The 15,996-nt window shown below is 46.5% G+C and overlaps 1 long non-coding RNA gene across 1 annotated transcript in view; it reads right to left on the bottom strand.

The window, feature by feature from the left end:
* LOC135320781 (uncharacterized) overlaps window positions 1-15,633 on the bottom strand; it is a 64,916-nt gene extending 49,283 nt beyond the window's left edge. The window contains exons 1-2 of the long non-coding RNA XR_010380112.1: window positions 15,252-15,633; window positions 14,652-15,090 (exon numbers count right to left, since the gene is read on the bottom strand). This is a non-coding gene — a long non-coding RNA (uncharacterized LOC135320781). The remainder of the gene's footprint in view (window positions 1-14,651; window positions 15,091-15,251) is intronic.
* Between the last annotated feature and the right edge of the window lie 363 nt (window positions 15,634-15,996).

The following is a 15,996-nucleotide window of genomic DNA, read 5'->3' as shown; positions in this document are numbered from 1 at the left end:
CACTGCCTGAACGGGGGTTAAAACTCCACCCTTGTCAGGGAGGGAAGCGCGGCTTTTCCAGGTCTTACCAAGGCTTCATGGGTTACTTCCCCCCAAAGTCTGTCCTCAACGATGAAAAAGCTGTCAAGATTTTTACACCATGCAAAACTGAAAGACATTTCTGCAGATGGAGCACTTTCTCAGGCTTAAACCTATTTTGCCTACACTCAGCAAGGGGAAAATAAGAAACATGACTCTGCAAAGTCTCGGAGTCTCACCACTCACACGAGTAGAATGGCCTCAGCACAAGATGACTCTTCACATTGCAGGGTGAGAAGAAAATAAAGCCGCCCCAACCACAGGTGCTCCCAGAGACAGAGATCAGTAGTCTTATGCACACTCACGGTTGTGCAGCCCTCATCACCATCCACTTCCAGGACACTTCATCACCCCAAAAGAAACCCCCTGTCACTAACAGTCCCTCCGTAACCCCCCTCCACCCAGCCCCTTGCAACCATCACCTGCTCTCTGCCTCTGCATGTGCCTATTCTGGGCATTTCAGATCACTGAATCAACAATATGTGGCCGTTTTTGTCTGGTTCCTTTCACTTAACATGCTGTTATAAAGGCTTGTCCATGTTGAAGGGGTATCAGCATCTCTCTCTTTTTTTTTTTGAAAACGTTAAAGTTTATTAGAAGGTGGTAAGTACTATCAAAAAGAGTAGAGTGGAGCATAAGGGGTTGGGTTTCAAAGGGAAAAGGGCGGGTTGAGAAGTCAGGGTGGACTTCCCAGAACAAGTGACCTTTATCATTTTCCTCTTTATTTATTTTTTTTATTCACTCTTACGTGTGAATAATGTTCCACTACATGGAGATACTACATACTGTTGATGCATTCAGCAGCTATGTATGGACGAGGTCCAGAAGGATGAGTGTAAGAGGTGACTAGCAGGGATGGCATTTAAGCAAAGGGCAAGATGTGCTTTCAAAAAAAACCAACAAACAGAGGCGCAAGGAAATTCAGTGCGTTTCTGAGCAAAGTGCATGCTTGCTTCGGCAGGACTACCGTGCAGGGCTGGGGCGGACATTTGCAGGAATCACAGTGAGGCAGTCATCTGAGAAGACTCCCCACTGCAAACACCTCACCCAGTTCTCCTCCCTCATCCTCTATTGTTAGAGCCATGTTTCTAGGTTTCTCTTATTTCAAGTAATAGCACTTTAACTACATATCTGATCATCTGCATCAGACCACTTTACCTCCAAGGCACAGAAAATCATTCACTGACCGGAGCAGCTCCAGGACATAACGGTGATGGATTAGGGAGTCCTGCAGCATCCCAGCCTGCATGCACAAACCCCACATGTGCCCTGGTGATGTCCGGAAAATTAAATGCATGGAAATATCTCACTGCTGGTACACGACATCTGTCCTCAAATTGCCCCAAAATCATGCTGGCAAAGCACTACTCAACCCTCTCACTACAAAAAAAAAAAAAAAAAAAAAAAGCTAAGAAGGCAAATTTAGGCTCTTCCATTGAAAACCAGCAACCATCACTGCCAGTATCTGAGCTGGAATGCCCCTGACTTCAAAAACCACTGCACAGTTACTTTTCAAACATGAAACTCATATATGTATTCCACGTAGATGTTATTACAGTAGGATTTTTCCTTTCAAAATTTCCAGTTGCAACATTAGCACAAGAAAGTTTATGTTTCAGCTTTAAAAATATCAATTATCTTCCACTTTCTTAATTTTGAACCTATTATTGTTTTATAAATGGGGCTATGCTGTGTAGTATAAACCAACTGTTTGATATCTGCAAACAAGACCTTTATGACCTCACTATTTCAGAGCAAACTTTAACGATGCTTTGAGAGGTGGGGCCTGGGGCGCTCACTAACAGCTCTTTAAATACTGACAAGTATGTGCTATTAAGTAATGCAAAGGCTCTAACTCCACATTAGCTCAGAAATGAAAGAAACTACACCAAAGCCTTACTTTATCATTTTTATATATTCCTATTCTTTTGAATATTAATGTTCTTAAAAGATATGATTTTTTTTTTGAGAAAGTCAACAGCTGTATTAAATTTCCTCTCTCCAAGACAGCAAACTTTATCAAGAATAAATACCCCTATGGAAATCGAAATGACCGGACGTTTCTAGCTAAGTGAACATGCAGATCTGAACACAAATCTAAATCCTATCAGATCTCACTCGAACGAGTACAACAAAGACCTGGGCTACACTAGAACTTACCTCTTCTGTTCCAAAAGTTGGCTGAGCTAAGATCATCACACAAGGCAGGGAAGGAGAGAAGAGGAAAGTCCACCTGGCGGCTTCCATCTGTTTTCTTCCAGCCAAAAGTCGCCTCTAGGGCGTCCCCGATAACAAGCCCTCCCCAGAAGGAAATCCGGCATCCACACTGCCCCTGCCATCCCCAAGCAGCCCCGATGCCCCTCTCCCAGCCTGTGAATGGTCTTCTAGTGGCCCCCCAGTTGGTGGCACCCTCTCCCTCTTCCCCGCTACACACACACACACACACAGAGCAACGGCAGCCTTCCCAAATCACAAAGTTGATTACATCACCCCACTTCAAACCCTTCAGAGGCTCCCTGGTGGAATTCTAGCCCCGCCCCCAACACTGCTCACCCAGCCTCACCTCAGTACAGGTCCCCAGTGACCTCAGGGGCCCCCTGACCTGCTCCTACTTCCCACTTGCCCCCAGGTTCATTTTGACTGTTTCCCAAGGAAGCCTTCCCTCCCTCCAACCTCCACATCTTGTTCCTCTGTTCCTAGAACATTCTAGGCTAAGTCAACTTCTGACATTGCTAAGCTCACAAGAAGCAAATACATTTTGCTTACTAATGTGGGTCCACCCTCTCTCCCCTAGACACACAGAAGTTCTCGTGTTATGAATAAATGAATGATGGGGTGGGTCTCAAAGGAACAGACAGACCTGCTCTTGCCTGACCAGACCCTTCTGTCTGTAGAATATCAGAAGCAAAACCAGAAGTACCTTTCCTGAAGGTCACTTCCTGCTGACATCCTTCACTGCCTCCAGTGTCTGTTCAAGTAAAACCCAAACTCTTCCAAAGCCCTTCACCCCAGGCTCTCTCCAGTGTCCTCCCCAGCAGGGGCACACTCCACCCTGGACCACACATGGCACTCTCCCCGGGTTCCCACCACACAAGCCTCCAGGCCTCTGCTCGGGCAGCCCCTGACACCTGAGCCAGACTCCTGACTCCTTCTCCTGGCTGACTCTTACTCTGTCCTTACGACTGAAAGTAGAGCCCATTTCTTCCAGGAAGTCCTCTCTGATAATGTCCTTTAGGTCTTGGCTGGGCTCCCTCTACATCAGCACTTCATGGAGACCAACTGGGTGTTTGCCTGCTCCTTTCAGACCACGACCTCTTGGGGGCCATGTGGGAAGGAATGAGAGATTACAAGAGGGGTGGGGGAAGCAAAAATCACAGCCCAAGTCCCAAATTCAAGGATTCTTTCTCAGAAAAAAGTATAAACTATTTCACACGTGTGCAATTTGGCTACTATTTTTGTGGCTTGTGGACAGCAAGAGCTTTGTGTTCTAGTCCAAAACCCAGGTTACATGCAAAGAAATGTGTATATTCATATCCAAAGGAAACCAGAGCTGCTCAACAACAGTTTGCAGTTAGAATAGAAAGGAACTTTGATAAAGGCCATCTCTCTCTTCTTTCTTTTCTGGCATCATATAATTTTAGAAGTATTTGCGTGACTAAGAGATGGCTACAGCCCGTGATTCTGCACTGGATTGTTTGGGGCTGAGGAAGCCCAGATTACATTCACTGCGTAAATGCAATCACAACAACACAGTGATAGGTGCCGTGGTGGTGGAGCTGATGTTCCAAAGCAGGCAGCCTTATGCTGTAAGAGAACTCTAAATAGAAAGTAAGAAATGCAATGTTCTGTACTCAATTTCATTTGCTATATGGGTCATTAACTGATAGTATATCTTGACTAATGAAACCCAAAAATAAATTGTCAACGTCGATTTTCTTCATCTGACCGTTTTATGCTAACTTTGGATATTAAACCCTCACTCCATAAGTAAAGCTCTGGCCTACACTACAGCACAGTTACATCCCATGGAAGAAAGCCAATCAAGGGAGAACTGGAGAGTTTCCCTTCAGAAGCTGCTAAGTCTGGTTTTGCACCTGTACTTCATTTGCAACCACGTCATCGAGAAAGGAGTAAAACCTAACATCTGTGGGGCGAAAAACACTGTGGTGCTTCAGAAAAATCAAAGAACGCTGAGCTTTGTGAAACAGTCCTGAGGCACTTAAATCGTACTTAATCTGAAAGGCTCCAAAACTGACCCAATTCACCATTCCAGGTTCAACAGGGAGGTACCGGAATTAGTAGAGAAAACATGCCCTTGAAGTCTGACAAGGCCTTGCTTGAATTCTGCTACATTTACTAGCCACTAAACGGACCAATTCCTTAACCCTCTGAGAAGGCTTCCCGATCTGCAAAAGGGGGCTGCCACCGCCCACCTGGGAGGCATGGATGTGAATGCAACATGCAAGTAGGGCGGCCGACTGGTACCTGACACGGGGCCTGGCTAGTTTCCCTCCGCTGCCCTTCTCCCCCTTTAAACTTGCACTGTTCCCCCGGTAAGGATCAAGACCACGGAACAGACTGCCCGATTCTTCTGTGTATCCCCGGATACATGCCTTACCCTTAAGAGGCCAGAAAAACTGCCTCCTCCCCAGTCACTATCAATGTTCTTAAGATTCTGCGTATTTTTAACTCTATTTTCCAGGGAGACTATTCCAGAACTTTCCAAGCACCATTCCCCAGGTTGGCTCCCCTCCCAGCACCCATCCCTTCTCACCTCAGATACTCTGTCTGATTGCCTTCTGTTCATGGGAAAGTGAGTCCGGTAGGGTTGGGACTCCCAAGGACTCCCCCCTCCCTCACAGGTGAGTGTGAGTACCTTCTGCCCACTCCCCACTCCAACTCCAGCTTCTAAGAAGTCTACCCTCCAGGACCCTGCAGACTCTGCATCTTCCCAAGACACACACGTGGCCATGACCCTCCCTTCAGATTTCTTCCTGGCTGGCCCTGCACACAGCCTGGCCCCTTAAAGACAAATGGCATTATACTGAAAATCGCAAATGCCGCTGACTGACACAACAAAGCTGCATGGTCTGGGCTTTCCTCCAACCCAGGCACAGCCCTGCCCCCCCTCAGCCTCAGTCTGCAGCTCTCGAGATGATCTAATTCACATGCAAGGTTGTGAACACCAGCTAAGAATGACGACTCCCAATGTGTATCTCTAGTCTGGCTCCTTCACCTGAGCCCCAATCTCATAGACCCGATTGCCTCTTTGAAGTCCTAACTTGGATGACAATTGGCATCTTAAAAATGCCTCATGTTCACCATTTACTCTGGAATTCGATTCCTGGCAGGTACCTCGCAGACTCCCCATTTTAGTAACAGCCCCAGCACCCACCTATGTGTTTGAGGTCACATTCAATTTCCACTGTTCCCTCCCCCAAGCCCTGCCCTGGAATCAGTACTATTATTTCCATCGCTAAGCCCATCTCAAATGTGGTTCTACAGGGACCATGGCCGTAACCCCCCAAGTTCACAGCATGGTACACTAACAGTCCTCCGTAGGGTGCTCCCTGGAGAGGGAGGCATCTCCTGTCATGGGTCACCTCAGAAGGCACTGGATTCTCACAAAGGAGGCCCAGGAGAAGGGACTCAAGGTTCTCCCATGGTCTGAGTTTTGAAGGGCCTGAGGTCTGGGGGAGTTCCTAGTTAGCAGACACACACGCCAGTGACCAGAAAGGATGGAGGAACCCAGGCAAGGCTGTTCTCACTCCAACCCCTGGGCTCTCGGGAGCCACGGGAAAGTCCTGTGTCCAGGGTACAGCCTGGCCATCACAGATCCCAGCCTGCATTTGCCAACCCGGACAGCCTAGACTCCATCTACTTGTGACATTTACTTCTGTTCTGTTCCCCACCCAGAATGTGATGGACTCATTCAGATATTCTGGCCTTTCTCAAGTGAGACAAATTCAGTGATAAATGAAGTGTCCACATTTGGACCAGAGCATGAAAGGAGAAACAAGGCCTCATGTTCAGCATGGTGGTGGTGGCCAAACCCTTCCACCGAGTGAGATGAACCATGGTGGGGGTGAGAATCCAAGGTCCTAGGTCGGCCAAAACATCTTCCTTCACAGTTGACTGGGGAGTTGGAGACTCACTACCACAAACTAACGACAAGGCCGTCAGTGGTGGACGTCAGCTGCAACAGACACGGAGTCAAATATTTACTGCCAACATGGGTTAAAAGTAAAGGCCGGGGCAGGGAGGCCTGCACGGTTGCTGAGGCAAGCCACAGACCCGGCTCTGAATGCCCACTGGCTGGAACAGAGAGGAAGCTACGGTCCCCTTAAGCAATCCCTGTGTCCACCAGATCCAAGTGAGCCAGCTACTTAGGAGAAGGCCATGTTGTCCTGATACTCAGAAAAACCAGCCTCGTAAAAGAAACAAAAGAGTGGCATGGAGTTTAGACCCGCTTCTGCGCCTTTATGAAGGGAAAGTAAAGTAAATGGCACGAGGAATTTGAATGCAAAAATTAATAAATAAATAAAACGGTGACTGCTTCCTCCAACAGCATCCCCTGCAGCTGCTCACCCACGAGCCTGCCACTTTCTCACCAGTGACCACCGGCCAAGAAGTGCCATCATGCACGTCACACAGTGGCAGCCAGGAACCGCGTGCAGAGCACGTTTGTGTAAAAGCAGGAATCGAGCAAGGTGCTGCAGAATTTGACTTTACAAGTTTAAATACTCCATGAAAAGAATCCCTCAGCAGCCGCCTAAATGAATTCGCATCTCACTTCTTCAAAACAATCAAACAAACTTAATAAGGGCGCATTTGTCACCAAATATAAGGAGGACCAAACAGATTCCTCAAAGCAAGGATTTTAACAGGTATCAAACACCAGTGGGTGATGTGCTAACAAAGCAAATATTCCAAAAAATTAGAAAATAAAAAATGACTAGGATAATACATGGATCAAGGCAGCTGTTAAGTTTTTGCTTTTTAAAGTGATGGAGACAGTACGGAGGGCAATCTGGCTATTTCCAATGCAGGGTGTGCACAGCCCACATTTTCAGACGCAACAACATGCTCACTGGGCAGTACAAGAGAAAAAGAATAAAGAAAAAGGAAAAGAGGAACAAGAGAAAATTAGAAACACACAAGAACAAAAATGATTTTGACAGCATGTACAAGAATTTATGTGTGTGAGGCCAGGGATGCGGAGATGGTGAGAACCACCCTCACTTCCTTCTCCAGGGAAGGCAGGGGCCTGAGGGGAGTGGCGCTGATGGGGGACCCCAACATGGTCAGCGCCCCAAACCTAAACTTCACCTAGATGCGTCTAGGTAGCTTTTGAGCTACAAATTCTGGTCGCATTTCAGGCTGGACAGTTTTACTCACTTCCACCAAGAGTAGCAGGAGAGAATTAGGCTGTTTCTGCACCAAAGCATTGTTTAAAAAATTAATGACTGTGGAATAGTAAAAGCAAAAATGGAGTAAATGTGACTGGAGAACGTGCTTGACCCGAGCTCACTGGCCGTGTTATCTCACTGACGTTAAGATGCTGGCTGAGCCCTTATGGTACCAAAACAGACAGATGCACCAGGAGGGAGGTTTAATGCGCTGCTGTATTTTGATGCCGAGAACTATGCCTGGTATACGAGGTTCTGCGTAAACAATGGTGACAGAGTCAACCACTATGGGCTAAGCACACATCCAGCTACTCCGCCAAATCCCAAGGGCAGACTTTAAAAGGCAAAAAAAAGCTGGCATTCTCTGGTGGGTCTGCAGAATCAGAGCCAAGCAGTTGCTGAGCAAAAATGTCACCAGTGCCTCCTATGACAAAAGAGGAGGCACTGGCCTGGGGGCTGGGGCAGGGCTCTAGGCTTCCATTGCTCACCAACCAGTCTGTCCAGGGGGAGAAGGTGGTCTCTGCGTATGTTGCACCTATGCACTTACCTTGACTGACGCCTCTGGGCTCAGCAGGAGGTGACATGTGAGGTGAATGGAGCCAGCCTCGGTGTAGCACAGTGCTGGCAGCTATGCCCTCAGCAGTGCCCAGGCTCCTAAACCTGACACCTCATCTCCAAGTAGCAGAAGGGGAGTGTGGGCATGAAGATCACAGGGCCCTGTGAGGAAAAGTACAGGCCACGACATGCCTTGCCACTTCCTTAAGCCATAGAGGTATGTCCGGGAGGAACAGAAAATTCATCCAGAGCCCGCTAGGCACCTCACACACGTGGGACTCGGGTCCCCTGTGCCTATCACTCACAGGGCTGGTCTGGACTTTCTTTTTATCAATTCTCTGGCATCTTCTCCTCCAACTTACCAACAACCAGAAAGTAGAATCTGATCTTAGTTAAGTTCAAGAATCACAGAGCACCGCCTCCACAGTGGGCCCGGCAGCCGTGCCAGGTCCTCCGACCGTCACCTGTGGGACCGCCATGAGTGCTCTCCAGACTCAAGGCCCGAGGCTGTAGGCCAGGGGCACACAGCTTCCCTCACTCTCCCCAGCAAAGGGGGACCACCTCTCTGCAAAGGCATCTCACCCTCTTCTGCACGAGGGACAGCACGATAGATACACGGGGAAACAGAGCAGAAGGTGGGGGGTTAGGCAGCCCAGAAGAGCTCGTCTGTACTTCCGAGACAAAGTGGGGCCGTTGACTTAATCACAGGGACAAAATGAAAATGAACATTTCCCTGCTCTGTCCCATACTCCTTGATATGCCTTTCCCTGCATAAGGAGTTCATTCGGAGGTCCCTGGCGGTGATTCTGATGTCCTAACATGGCATGGTGGCTGTCGGGCAGGAAGACAGGGCCTGAGCCGAACAGGTGCTGGGCCTGGGAGGCAGGAGACACCGGCTCCAGCCCCAGCTCAACCAGCGCCTCATTCTGCCACTTGGGATTCAGAATCTCATCTACAAGCAAAGGGATGAGACTGTCTCAAGACAGGCTGCCCAACATAAATGAAATGAGAGCCATGTAAAGAAAGTTACCCAGTTGCCACATTTAAAACGGTAAACAAAGAAACAAACCAACAAACAAAAAACAAATACTAGAAACTGATTTTAAGAACAGATCATACTTAACATACTGTATGTAAAATGCTATCATTTTGACATGTAATCAATACAGGAAATGACAAGATAGTTTATATTCTTTTTACTAGACAAGTCTCAGCGTCTGATGTGCATTTGATCTACAGCACATCTCAGCTCAGAGCAGCCTCCTCCCCAGCTCTCCTAGCATCAGTGGCTGTGGCTACTTTATTGGACAGCAACTCCAGGGGTCACACCAAGGTCCTGGCTGAAAACGGGAGTAAGTGTCCACACTAACCCTAAAAGGATCTCTCTGAAACGAAGGCGGATTAACTTTTAAATGTCTGTAAACCGGCAGGCTGCACCTCCCTCCACCCTTGGCTACAAAGGAGTCCTCTTCCTTGCTGATCCCTTTCTGGATGTAGGGAAGGAACCCGGCACACAGCCAGGGTGGCCGGGCATCCAGGTAGACTTTCCTGCTCTCTGTGTCCAGTCCCATGATGTCCTCCTTCTCAAATGGGATGCAGAGAAGGAGGATCTTGTCCCCAGACTTGTCGGATGCACCATCCAGCCACTTGGACTTGGGCAAGATGAAGAGTGACTCAGTGAAGTCCTCGATCCTCTTCTCCACCACCCTGCAGTCCTCATAAATTGAAGGCCACGTCGGTGCGCGGCTGCTCGGCCACCTCCCCATGCAGCACAAAGACAAAGAGCTGAAAGTCATAGAGCATGGTGCCATACAGCTCCTTTGCACGTGGAGCTTCTCGAAGGCCTTGGCCAAGAGGCAGTCGGTAATGGTGACAAGGCCCACGACCTTGCAGTGGGTCTGGAATTTGCTCCACCCATTCTCGGGCACATAGTGGTGCCTGTAGTGGATACAGAGTGCCCACTGGGAGCCGCAAGGGCTGATCTGGCTCACCAAGGAGATTCGCTTATAGATGCAAAAGAAATTCTCATCTGAGATGATCCCCACGGGTTGGACAACAACGGGAAGAGTCTCATAGTCCTCAGCACACTGCACGTAGTCAGGGATGCTCATGTTGCAGGCCCTGATGAGAGGGGAGAGGAGATTGAGGTACATACTGTGCTGTGGGCTGCGGGCGCATCTGGGTTGCGGTGACCTGGTGTGTACCAGCCAGAAGGCAAGGGAAGCCCAAGCAAATACGGGAGTACAGTTTGTCCTCAGAGTCTGCACATGGCTACCGTAGCTCGGATCACATTACCCAGCTTTTGGTCTAGGCTTCCTGCCCCTGCAGAGAAGGGTCATTTCTTGTTTTCTGTTTCCAAGCACCTACCAAGGCCCTGATGCAAAGTCACTGCTCAAAAATGCTGAATAAAGAAATGAACAAAGGAACTGCTTTCCCCAACCTCCTTCAGCAGAATATAAAGAAAAGAACTACAGTAGGATCAAAAGATCTGGATTTCTATCCAATTTATTTGAACTCCTAAGCTTCAGAATAATGGATAAGAAAACTTGCCTTGGGGAGGAGGGTACAGTTCAGTGGTAGAGCACGTGCTTATCATGTAAGAGGTCCTGGGTTCAAACCCAGTACCTCATTTTAAAAAATGAAACAAATAAATAAACCTAATTACCCTCCTCAAAAAATATTTTTTAATTCAAAATTCAAAAGACACCTTGCATTTGACACAACATTGTAAACTAGACTATACTTCAATTAAAAAAAAAAATCCTTGCCTTACAAGAATATATCTTGATTACCGAAGTTTGCAAATTTAAAATGCCTAGGGTACCACCTGCATAAAAAGGGGTGACTGTACAAATTTACTATTGCTCCTTTATGAGCTATATTTCCTTTGGGGGGGTTATAACCTCTCAGAGCTAATTTTCTCAGATTAAAAATATAAACATTACCTGATTCTCAGGACTGCTGAAGAATCAGATAACCCTATGAAAGCATCTGACCCACAGAGGTTACTCAATAATGTTTGTTGAATGAATGAATAAACAAGCAAATTAAATGCTGCTCCCTGCCACAGACCATCACAATGGTACTGCCTGGAAATCCCAAGCCCACGTTCCACCCGTCTCTACACTAACCATGTGGGTGACCTGGTCAGGCCTGTGTGATTCTCTAAGCCCCAGTTTAATCGTGAATAAAATTAGGGCAATAACACAAACCTCAAATTGTTAGTGAGTCAATAATGAATTGTACCCCAACCTTGCAAGATGGAACAATTAAGGAAAACTGGGCAAAGGGTCCATAGGCCCTCTCCATATTATCTCTTACAAATACATGGGAATCTACATTATATCTCAAAATAAAAAGTCTAATTTTTTAAAGAGGTTATTGAGGTTAAATGAGCTCACTCTCAAATAAGGAACACACAGTAAAAATAGGACAAAGCCCAGCATATGAGATACACTCAGTTAACATTCCCACTGAACCCACTGGTCCCTCCAACTTCAGAGCAAGAGTCTGGGTCCTCGTGGCAAGAGGCCACTGCACCTGATGCTAACAAAGCTAATGGTGCCCACTTCCAAGAGCCCCTGTCATCATCCTTATTCTAATTTTCTATTTGTAATATTTTTCTTTTTATTAAATAGAAACTCCAAATTGCATAGCCTTCACCTGACCAGACATCATGATGGCAGCCCTTCAAAACCTGACCACAGAGATCATGATGGCAGCCCTTCTTGGTGAAACAATAAAATGAAAAGCCATTTCCACAAGACATCTGTGTAAATCTACTAGGGAACTTAATCCTGGACTGAGTAAGAGGACTGGGGAGGAGGGGGCAATCTGGGGCACACAGACCCATGGGCCACCTGTCCCACGATGGACTTTAGACTCAACCCTCATCCTCCAGGAAATTCAAAATACACACCGACAGAGTGCTATGGACAAGATTTTTTTTTTTTAAACAAATCCCTGAATCCCTAGCAGGTCTTATTTCTACCGAAACACAAATGGATTATGTGCATAATGTTTCACAAAAGCCCTAAAATAGCATCACGCCAACTTGACACATCAAGGAAAACTGAGGTAGAGAAGTTTATCACATTGTGCAAGATTAGAGAGGACACGTCAGACACCGTATTTAAATCCAAGACACTGCTCAAGTTCTCACATTAGAAAGTGGGACATACTTCTCTTTTCCTGCCCTCTCCCTGCAATAAATCTCTGAAGAGTCCTTTCTGTGCCACCTGGAATCACAATCACATCAATTTTCCACAGAGCTATGTCACTCCTTGGAGGCCGTATCAATATCTAAAGTGTTGGGATGGGAGGAGTGATTTGCATTTTCTGTTTCTCAAAGGAAACATGGCTTTAAAAGAAACTGAAAAGGACTTATCTAGTCTAAGCCCTCATTGTGCAGAGAAAAAAACGGAGGCTCAGAAGAGATGAGGAAAGGGCCTTATTAATAAATATTGCTTCAGTGCAGCACCAAGCCAGCCCTGGGCACTGCTGGGGGAGGATCTGGGAGGCCCAGGAGAATGAGTGTTAGAAAAAGGAAAGAGAATAATCATAAAAGGCCCTGTCTCTACACCACCATAACATGAAATTCCACCAAATTACCAAGTATGGGTGCAGCCAATATTAAGGTGGGCTAAACAGGTTATAGAAACCTGGAAGTCTCAACCATAGTGGAAATTCCAACATTTACTATGTTTTTTTCCCAGTTCAAGCATCAACTCAGTGGGAACTCTGTACCAGGGACTACACGAAGCCTGGAGTTCTCCCAAATACAGATCTCTATTACCACGTGTACAAACCACATAAAGAACACCAGAAGAAAAGAAACCACAGATGGAATTACTGAAACTGAAAGCAGCCAAAGAGCATATATTACTAAGAAAAACGGTGCTGCTAGAAATGGACTCATGGACATAGAAAGCCAACTGTGGTTAGCAGGCAGGAAAGGGGGAATTAACAGATACACGTTAATAAATATAAAATAAATGACAAGGACCTACTATATAGCACAGGGAACTATATTCAATTTCTTGTAATGAGTTGTAGTAAAAACAATCTAAAACATATGTATATACATGTGCATATGTTTATAACTGAATCTCTGCTGTACACCTGAAACTAACATTGTAAATTGACTACACTTCAATAAAAAATAATTTTAAAAAATAAGTAAAAATAAAAGCAATGCCATTAAGATAAAATAAAAGAACACTCTAATCCCCTTAGCTGTAGCTGCTGAAGAATTTTGGTTGCAAGCACCAAGTCCACTGGATCAATCCAGCACTGGCTGTCACTCTTTCTGACCATCAGAGTCACTTGGCTTCACTGAGGTTACTTTTCTCTTCTGTGAAAGGCTACAGTTGCAACTAATGATGTGTAGAATCTCAACATTCACAAGCCCAACAATTAGTGAGGACTTCCCATGGGCCAGGCTCTGGAGAGATGAAAATATAGGGTCCCAGATATATTCATGGGTAGAAGAAGTTTATGCCATAAAGACATTAATTCTTCCTACTTTGATAGACAAATTCATTGCAATTCTGATTAGAATTCCTACCAGATTTTTCATGGAATTTAACAAGTTAATTTATGGTCAAGAATAGCCAAGAAACTTCTTTTTTTTTTAAACATTTTTTATTAATTTATAATCATTTTACAATGTTGTGTCAAATTCCAGTGTTCAGCACAAGTTTTCAGTTATTCATGGACATATACACACTCATTGTCACATTTTTTTCTCTGTGAGTTATCATAACATTTTGTGTATATTTCCCTGTGCTATACAGTGTAGTCTATTCTACAATTTTGAAATCCCAGTCTATCCCTTCCCACCCTCCACCCCCCTGGTAACCACAAGTCTGTATTCTCTTTCTGTGAGTCTATTTCTGTCCTTTATTTATGCTTTGTTTTTGTTTGTTTGTTTTTGTTTTTGTTTTTTAGATTCCATATATGAGCGATCTCATATGGTATTTTTCTTTCTCTTTCTGGCTTACTTCACTTAGAATGACATTCTCCAGGAGCATCCATGTTGCTGCAAATGGCATTATGTTGTCGGTTTTTATGGCTGAGTAGTATTCCATTGTATAAATATACCACATCTTCTTTATCCAGTTACCTGTTCATGGACATTTAGGCTGTTTCCATGTTTTGGCTATTGTAAATAGTGCTACTATGAACACTGGGGTGCAGGTGTCATCCTGAAGTAGATTTCCTTCTGGATACAAGCCCAGGAGTGGGATTCCTGGGTCCAGAATATATAAGCAGCTCATACGACTCAATAAGAAAAAAATAAACAACCCAATCCAAAAATGGGCAGAAGACCTAAACAAGCAATTCTCCAAGGAATACATACAAATGATCAAAAAGCACATGAAAAAATGCTCAATATCACTAGTTATCAGAGAAATGCAAATCAAAACTACAATGAGGTATCACCTCACACCAGTCAGAATGGCCGTCATTCAAAAATCCACAAATGACAAATGCTGGAGAGGCTGTGGAGAAAGGGGAACCCTCCTACACTGCTGGTGGGAATGCAGTTTGGTGCAGCCACTATGGAAAACAGTGTGGAGATTCCCCAAAAACTAGGAATAGACTTACCATATGACCTAAGAAACTTCTTTAGAACCACCACTGGGGAGGGGTGGATAGGTCATTCATTTCCACTGGTCTTTCTGATGTGATGAAAACGTTCTGGAATAATAATTGTTGCACAACTGTGAATATGCTAAAAGCTGCTGAATTGTACCATTTAAATGGATGGACTTCATGGTGTGTGAACAATGTCACAATAAAGCTGTTATATGAAAAAATATTTCTTGACAATTATTTTTCCCTCTATACTACTTAGTCTGCCCCACAATTTAAGAAAAAGAAAAAACCAAAACAAACCAAACTGTGCCAGGAGCTCTTTAGGACTGGAATGTCCCTGGGTCTCCAACGCCTCTGGTGGTGCTGTTCCTGTTAACACACCCAAGCTGGGCTGGGCTAGTTAGGGAATGTAACTGTCTTTTTAAAATCGATGGTCATACGTTTCACCCTGGGAGAGGGAAGGAAAGAGGATGTCACAGCCTTATGCCTTCAGCTCATTTTTAACTGAACCAAGCCCTGCTTTCAACACTGTAATCCCTCGCACTATAAAAACACATGACATCAACAAGCACCGCCATCATAACACCTGAAAGTGTTCAAGGTACTTACCTGAGGCAGAAACACTGAGGGAGGAGACAGAAGCTCGCTTGGCACTGAGGATCCCTTTTCCCGACTCCACCAGAAGCTGGGCTTTAAGCCGGAGACTCTCAGCCCAGGGAGCAGCGCAGACGCCACTGAGATGTTCCTCAGGGAGCGGGAAAGGAAGACCAGGGCAGACCCGGAGTCGCGGGCTGCAGCCCCGCTCAGAGGCCATCCCCAGCCCCAGCCCCAGCTGCCCTGTACGGGTCCGCAGACCCCGCCTGCCAGGGATGCATCCCTCCCAGTTGTGGGGACGGGCCGGCAGCCAAGGAGAGGAAGCCCGGGAGGAGAGGACTCGTGGGCGGGAGAGGGGAAGGGGACGCCAGCCACAGACTGAGGGGAGCCCAGCTGGGGAGAGAGGCGGCATGTGCACACCTGGCCCTGGGCAGCTGTGGCCGGGGCTCTGGGGCAGGTGGCGCGGTCAGAGAGGCCTGGTCAAAGGAATTCAGCTGAACACAGGCTGACTCGCGCCTTCGTGGTCTGTGACACGTGGACCGCCCTCCCGCAGCCGCCTGATCCATTTCCCGGGAGACCCCACACTGCACTTCCACAGCCAGAGGCACCGGCCCCGGGCAGGAGCTAAAGGCCTGGCTGGCGACAGAGCTGAGAAGCCTTTGGGGCTAATCCCCTGCTCGGAGCTGGAGATTCCAACCCTCGGTCCAGCTGACACTGACTGCCCATGCGCAGGAGGGCCAGCAATCCACTCTGGGTTCTG

This window comes from Camelus dromedarius, unplaced genomic scaffold, assembly GCF_036321535.1.
Source record: "Camelus dromedarius isolate mCamDro1 unplaced genomic scaffold, mCamDro1.pat HAP1_SCAFFOLD_121, whole genome shotgun sequence".
Classification (NCBI taxonomy): Eukaryota; Metazoa; Chordata; class Mammalia; order Artiodactyla; family Camelidae; genus Camelus; species Camelus dromedarius.
The sequence above is the reverse complement of the archived record's forward strand: the minus strand, read 5'-3'. Positions and strand labels throughout refer to the sequence as shown.